Source organism: Salvia miltiorrhiza, chromosome 2 (assembly GCF_028751815.1).
Source record: "Salvia miltiorrhiza cultivar Shanhuang (shh) chromosome 2, IMPLAD_Smil_shh, whole genome shotgun sequence".
NCBI lineage: Eukaryota > Viridiplantae > Streptophyta > Magnoliopsida > Lamiales > Lamiaceae > Salvia > Salvia miltiorrhiza.
The window spans coordinates 42,260,450-42,269,085 of NC_080388.1; the positions used below are offsets into that span (position 1 = coordinate 42,260,450).

The 8,636-nt window shown below is 29.4% G+C and overlaps 1 non-coding gene across 1 annotated transcript; it reads left to right on the forward strand.

Annotated features, from left to right (window-relative positions):
• Window positions 1-7,842: 7,842 nt before the first annotated feature.
• TRNAE-CUC (transfer RNA glutamic acid (anticodon CUC)) lies at window positions 7,843-7,915 on the forward strand. The gene has a single exon. It is a non-coding gene; the product is annotated as a tRNA-Glu (tRNA).
• Window positions 7,916-8,636: the final 721 nt, after the last annotated feature.

Genomic DNA, 8,636 nt, shown 5'->3' on the forward strand with positions numbered 1-8,636 from the left:
GAGAGTAAAAATGCAACTCTTGCGCCACCATCAAATCTGAAGCAGTTAGCAATGGTATGGAACAGCAAAGCGCCCCACAAGGCAATTATGACGGCGTGGAGGGTGATTAGGAACAGGATACCGACCTGTGACAACTTGAGAAAGAGGAAAGTAGCCACTGGAGAAGAGGACTCCAAATGCAATGCATGCAAGCTACATACAGAATCGGCAAACCACTTTTTCCTGCGATGTCCGAAGGCAGAGGAGGTTTGGAATGAGATACAGCTGTGGATGGGAATCAGCACAGCTAGAACTAATTCGATTGGTGAATTTTTCTGTACGTTTGTGGGTCTTGGTTCCGGGAAGAGGTTGGATAAGTTGATGAAGTCCCTGTGGGTTTGCTCCATCTGGACAATGTGGAAAAGAAGGAATGAAAGTAGATTCGAAGGAAAAGTTTGGGATTCCCGGAGTACCGTTTCAGAGATTAAGGTACGTTTGTGGTGCTGGAACAAGATTTTCGAGATTGTAAACAAGGAGTTGAATCTTTCCTCCTGGTGTGAAAATAACTTGCTCACTGCTCTTGTGTAAGTTTTTTAGGTATCTATGGTACCTTATTAATGAAAGTTCCTTTTTCTTGATCAAAAAAAGTAGCACTACCTTCCAGTTTCGGGTCAGTTTCTGCAGCAATCCACTAGATGACTCAGTACACTCAATTAGTTGCTCAAAATGACTCAACAAGACAACCACTAGATGCAGCAATCCATCAAACATAAAAATATTAGAAATCAAAACCAATTAAAGCCCACTTAGAAATCAAAACCAATTAAATCAGTTAGATTCCTGCTCCATTCAAATAGTTTCCTGCTCCCTTCTACCTTGAAGAAGACCTGCGACGCTCGAAGACAGACGCTCTCTTCTATTCTCAAGTTCTGCTCGTGACGCTCAAAGACAGACACGATTTCGGAAGCTCACGAATTTGGTCTTCGACGCGCGCAACACAATGCTCCCTGGTCGACGCGAGCACAAAGGGAGCAATTAGGGCTCGCGAATGTGGTGATGGAGATGATTTCAGAAGCTTGTGAATCTGGTTCTTGAATCTCCTTTCAAAGGCAGACGAAAATTAGGGCTGGAGATGGAGACAAAAATTAAGCTTCAATTTGGGGTTTAAGTTGAAAACAACGTCGTTTCCTATTAAATTGGGACGACGTCGTTTTAAGTGAGCGTCCGACGAGTCCACGCAGATAATCCGGCGTCCACATCATCACTCAATTTGGGGGTTTCATATACCATGGGAAAAATCAGAAAGATATCAAAGGTTATGTATTGTGGAGCTGAAATTAAAGGTGGTATGCAATTCCAGAAATTTGTGAAAGTTGATGTATTTAAGGACAATTACCCCTTAAACTAAACACACCCTATGGATGCACTTATATTGGTACGTACATGCATCATACTGAAGGATTAATTATTATGATTGAATTAATTAAGATATACATGCATATCCATAAATTGAGATTAAAAGAGTTATCTCATGTAACGTTAACTAATGATTAATTATTTTATGTTAACGCTTATTTGGTGGCTTCGAGTTTTTTACTTTACAAATTAACAAATTAATAGCAAGTGTGTTGCACGTGCAATCTAGCGTTCACATTATAAATTTATATGAAAATTGTATATATATAATTATGTTTATTTTAAAAAATAATTAAGAGGGATATAATAGACAAATATAATACAGTATAACTAACAAACCAAAATTTGTAAGCAAACCAAACGATGTATTATATGTAAACAAACATCTTTTTAGATATTAATTTAATGAATTCGTCAAAATTTAAGTACATTGCTTATTGTATTTTTTTTTATAAGATACTTTTAACATCTTTTTCTTTCTTTATAAGGAAGCCAATGGTTAAGCCGGAGTTCCTAAATCTTCCCCACGCCTTTATGGTCTTTGTCTGCTGTGGTTTTCGTTGCATTTTTTTCGTCTTAGACGAGTACTTTTTTTTTTCTCCTTTAAGGTTTTTTCGCTGGGTTTTTTTTAAAGGAGTTTTAATGAGGCTCGACCCTTAATTCGCTTCCTTTGTGTTGTCAAGGGTTCCCTTAGATTTTTTCTTTTCTTAATTTAATAAAAATCATATTTTAATTAATTATTTTTCTCTTCTATTTGGTGGCATGAAAGTTTGAAACTGCAACTTTTACGAACAAGATCAAAGACGCTTGACGTACGGCATGAGTGAATGTTGACTCCTTTTAAATAACAATAAATTTATGCATTCATATTGTAGCCACCCACAAACTAGTTTAATATGTTTGATTTATTTAATTTATTTTTTAAATAAAAATAAAATTTAATTATTGTATTGTGTATATTATACCATTTTTAAAAAATATTGCATTTTTTTATTTTTATTTTTATTTTATTTTTTAAATAAATAAAAAAGTTACCAAAAATAACCATAATGTGGACAATATAGTAAAATAACTAAATCTTACTTTTATTTTTAAAAAATAATTTAAATAAATCATTTTTTCCTATTAAACTAATTTGGGTGGCCACAATATATGTGGTTGTTTAGCATCACTATTTAAAATAAATTCATTGACCTTAAGTTTAATAGAAAACTCTTGATTAGCGTGATTAATTCTTCTGCATATTTGTTATAATGAGGAACTAGAAAACTCTTGTCTTTTATAACGATGAACTATTTAATCGACAATAATAGTATAATCTGATTAACATTTAATCTTGTCTCAGAGAAAATCATTGTGTTTCTTATACACTTTATTGTTGTAGAGCATGTAGCCTTATTAATTTACTGATAAACAAATCCACTGCATTTCAAGTCTATCTCCCAACCAATATTGCTCACGCAGTAAGGCTTGTTTCTCCTGAAAAAAGCCATTAAAATTTAAAAGACATACGCCATTAAATAAAATTAACAAAATACTGTTATAATAATTGTGCTCGCGCGTGATCAATAATTGCACACACACAAATAGACCGACCCAAATATATGTATTTCTATTTTCTAGTACTACAAGAAACTTCGTTTCTTAACCCAAAAAAATATTATTTTCTTAACCCAAAAACAAAGAAATAAGTAGCCTGACGGAAGGAGTATATATATATATATATATATATATATATGATTCAATTAAAATGGTTAACGTTAAATGCGGTGAGAAATAAGAATGAATTTGGAACGCGAGATATTCAAATTATATGATTGATATTTACTTGGAGGGGCGAAAATTTCACTTTTGTTTGAATCTGCAAGAGCAAAACTTTCACCACATTAATTGATGAATATGATTATTGATGCATTAGAAGCAACTTATTCGCATAAAAATACATTTCTCAATTCTCCATAAATTTAACATTATCAATATATATATACATAGCCTTTCTTATTTTATAATATATATATATATATATATATATAATATATATGTGTGTGTGTGTGTGTGTGTGTGTGTGAGCATACAACAAACACGACGTGCAATAATAATAGTCGAACATAAAATACAATCTGACCGAACAATGCAAGAGAAAATCTCATATATAGTGAAAGTATAGAATAGTGAATAGAGTATATAACTTTAATATTTACCTCGCTCGTAATGGTAAAAGTAGGAAGTAATTGACTGAATGAAGTATGGGCAGAATTACTGGGCAAATCTCCTTTGGCAGTAACAACAGTAAATAATTTCAAATATTATACGGCTCTGCTGCCAAAAGAGTATTCGCCCTATAATGCATCCACACTCAGCCTTCATACATTTTCTGATGAATAGTGCACAATTCTTACTCTTATTTATAGCTGAATTCAATCGAAAAATGAGCCTTTCCCCCCCTTGATGTATAAGGATATTTGTAGCATATTCTTATTTTGAGAATTCTGCGCAAGAATAAACTGTGTAGAAGAGGAAAAAAAGAAGGAAAACAAGGGAAAAAGGAATTTCTGTTACTGTTAACCTTTTACTTTGCATATTTGTGTGAGCTTCAAGGATTTCTTGCCTTCTTGGCGTGATTGTTCTTTGCATCTTGATTATGGATTTGTTTAGGCCGAATTCAAATATATCTCAAACTCCCATTACAAATATCTCACTTTCCATAATGGAATGTCTCATTACAAATGTCTCATTCATTTTTTGGTAATATACTAGTATGACCATTCGTGCCATGCACGACAAACATTGAAATCAACCACATATTTAAAATAAAAATATATAAATATTAGATAAATTACAAAATATATTTTAAAAATAAATTAAAGATAAACCTCATCAATTACAAATTTTAACTTTGTATAAGGTGTAATGATAATCATAATTATTAAATAATTTCAAATTTTTTATAATAAAAATTAACATTACACATTATTATTATAGAGTATTACACGACATATTAAGTGAATAAATATTCTCATGGCCTAACATCAATAAAAACAAATTATAAAATTTTAGGGAAGAGAGAGAAAATAAAATATCTTAAAATTTTCATAACTTATTCGTTTTAAATTCATTTTTGATGATTGTTTTTTACCATATTAAAAAACTTGTCACAAAATTAAATTTAAGATGCATATTGAATATTTTTTTTTCATAAATAAAATTTTGTGATGTTTAGAAAATAATTAAAATTATAAAAAAAAGAGAAAATATTGAAAAATTTGGTGGAAGAAGAGAGAGAAAAAATAGAGGGGAAAAATGGAGGACAAAACTCCTCTTTTATATATTACTAGCATTTGCACCCCGTGCAATGCACGGGAAATATTTTTATATTTCTAAATTTATATAAAATTGATAACAACTCAATATCACATTTATACATATAATAAAAAAAATTAACTTTAACTAATTAAATATATTTTATTGAATATTGAAAAAAAAAAGAATCCACAATAATAAAAAAAATTGATATTATGTAAATAAAAAAAATAAGTTAAAAAATTAAAAATTTAAACAATTAAAAAAATTATTCAAAAAAAAATGAGAGGAGAGATAATTTTTAAAAATTTTAATTTTTAAATAAATATAAATTTTATATTATAAATAAAATATATCAAATTAAAGTTCTTATCACAATCTTTAATTTAATATGCATATTAAATATTTTATAATTAAACGAATTTCAAAATTTTTGAAAGGAACAAACAAAGAAATAAAAAGATAAAGAAAAAGAAAATAAAACCCTTTTTATAGATTCTAGAACTGTAAATAAACGTTTGTTAGAAATGTGAGTTAGTTGACTTAAATATTTTAATATTTTATTTTAAATTATGAATCGTAAAAAGAAAGTTTACAAAATTAAAAAATAATGAAAAATGAATTAAAGAATAGATTTAGTAAAAAAAAGATGAGAGAGGAGAGAGAAATTTTTAAAATTTTAATATTTAAACTAATATAATTTTTACATTTTAAATCTTATATTTACATAAACTATATCAAATTAAAGCTCTTATCGTGATCTTTAATTTGATAGGCATATTGAATATTTTATAATTAATCGAATTTCATAATTTTAGAAATAAATAAAACACAAAAATAAGAAGTTAAAGAAAAGAAAATGAAAAGAATAAATAGAGTTTATAAATAAATCTTCAATTTTGTCTTAACTACAAAATCGCCATTCAATTTTCAAATTGATTTGAAATCAATTTCTAATTGAAAACTGCTGTTTTAATATAGTATAGATATAGATGACTATTTTAAGTTTGCTTATTTTTTTATTGCAAAATATGTATGGATAATTATTTTTTAGACATATAATTTACTTTTGTAATATGATTAAATAATTTTGTTAAATTCTATTTCGAATTTGTGTGCCTCTATTTTTATTTATGTATTTTGTGATCCTTTAATGTATCATCCCAACATGTTAATCATCATGTTCGATAGCATAATACATGGATAAGGTTCTGACGTGTTAATTTAGAATTCTGAAACTAATTGTCACCTCTTTTTCTAATTTTGTAATTATTTCGACATTGCATTGCCTTTGTATACTATTATGCACTTCTTTTTTCTTTCTTTTTTATAAATAATTTGGACTGCATCTTTAATTAGTTTATTTAATATAAGAAAATGCGTTATTTCTATTGTTGGACTTCAAGATATCATAGCTTCTTCTCAAATCAGTTGCAATTGCGATTTTTTCCTACTCGGATCTTTCTTCTACTCAGCTGCATCTTCTCGATAACATCGAACTGATGGCCATCTCAACAAAAAATATAAATAAATGAGGATGAATTTATAGACTGCAAATTATTAATTTTGATTTATTTTATTGTGCATTAATTGATGCAATCATGGGTGGGAGTTTATTTTTAAAATTGATGCAGTGGTGGAATCAAAAGTTGTGTGTGCAAAAATATAATTTAAATAATTATTAAAAATTGATGCAGCGGTGGAATTAAAAGTTGTGTGGTGCGAAATTTGTTATAAAATATTTATTTAATTGAAGCATGTGATAAAACACAGTCGTGGGCGCCGCGTGGCTGTTAAAAATATTGTTTATTATTTAATTCTATGACAATTGGTGTTAAAAGTACATTTCAATTGGCAGTTATCAAAATTGTGGGTGGTGAAAATTTATTAAAAATAACTGTAAAAGAATGATTAAAATCGTGGGTTTCAAAATCGACATAAGTTTTTTGGAAAGTAGCAGTTGCCAACGAAAGTATCCATAATTGCATTTAAAAACATATTTTAAAATTTTGAAAATTGGAGGGAGCAAATGGCGGGAAAATATAGCCGTTATACTGCTCTTTTATATAATATATAGATTCTCTCTCTAAATCTAATATTTAAATAATTTTCACCAACCCACTTTATATTCTTTCTACACATTTCTTAATCTCCGTGCCTAAAAGTAATGTGGCATTTGTAATGGGACAGAATGAGTATCATTATTCTTCTATATTTATTTTAAACTATTGACTTTGATCGATTAGTACCCAAATTACAAAAAATTTTCTATTCCCAGATAGATTTTTCGACACTTAAAAGCGAAGTAGAATCATGCCAAATTTGACACAAAAATATGTGTAAAATTGAGTTTTGTAATGCTACGTAAGCTCAATTTTCAATCTCTTTAGAAAATTTTCAAACAGTAAACAATCGAACTTACATAGCATTATTCATGTTTACGTGCATGTGTATTTTCATGTTATGCCGCACCCAATTCTTGACGATCCTACTAAACTTTCACGTACCAAATAAATTATCAGATTATAGATTTTCTTAGTTTTCATGATTGTTTAGTCTCTAAGCATGTTGTTTTTGCTTGATGATTTTTTGCTCCTTTTTGGTTTCTTTTCTTTCGTTGTAATAGACGAGCACTCTTTTTTCTTCTTACGGAGTTTTTCTAATTGGGTTTTCTCTGAAGAGGTTTTAACGAGGCTCGGCTCATGCTAGCGTCTTCTTGCTTTTATGAGTTTATTGGTTTTTTATTTTTCTTTTTAATAAAATCGTATTTGAATTATATTTACAAATGACTCCAAAGTTCAGGCCATAAACTACAATTATCACGTGATCCTAGCTATTTCTCTCTCGAAGATGAAGCTTATCCCTCATCGTCTTACTAGCAGACCTTGACCCCTGTTATTTTGAGGTCATATCCAATATTCAGAGTTTGCCTTGATTTGGTACCGCTCTCGCCCTACATGTCCAGCCAACTACTGTCTATTGCACCTCGACACATTTCGGGGAGAACCAGCTAACTCAGTTCGAGTGGCGTTTCACCCCTAACCACATCTTATCTGATATCTTAATACAAAATCAAGAGCAAGAATGGTATTTAACACAGCAAAGCGATAAAGATAATATATAATATTAAAACATAATAGCATATCATCCGTTGTAGTCTAGTTGGTTAGGATACTCGGCTCTCACCCGAGAGACCCGTGTTCAAGTCCCGGCAACGGAATGATGTTCTTTTATAGTAGTATTTTTGATAGTAGTAATATGTTCTCTACGTTCTGTTCTTTCGTTGTTTATTCCTTCTTTTTCATTTTTTTTTTCTTCTAGATGAAACAAAAGATGAATGCAACCAAAACGTATTATTATACGTGAATTAACAGATTAAATACGATTTGATAGATACTAGCTTCAATTAGGCGTCTTAAGTAGCTAAAAACTTGATGATTGAGCAATCAAAGTATAAATCGATTTAATACGGATTATTTTAGGTTTATAATTAGTGTTGGTCACGCCTTCATTATCACAAATTCAGAATTAAAAAAAAATATTATTATCACGCCTTCATTATCTCATAACCTTTTTTTTCCTAGCGAATACTCTCACCCTAAAAATTATGACCTTATTATGTCCCTTAAAATTGTGATATTTATTTATTTGGAAATGACCTCACAGTGAGTTAGTGACCAACTCAAAATTAATAATGAGCAAGTGGTGACCATGCATGTATATAATTCATTCAATATATATATATATATATATATATATATATATATATATAGGGTAGGGTTAATATAAAAACCCCTCTTAAGATGAAAACTAGGAACCAATTTAAAGCCATTGATTTAAATAAAATATAGGGCTGAGATTAAACTACAGATGCACAATTTCGATTGCATAGATGCACAGTTTCAATTGCATAGATGCACAATTTCGATTTGCTTGAGTAT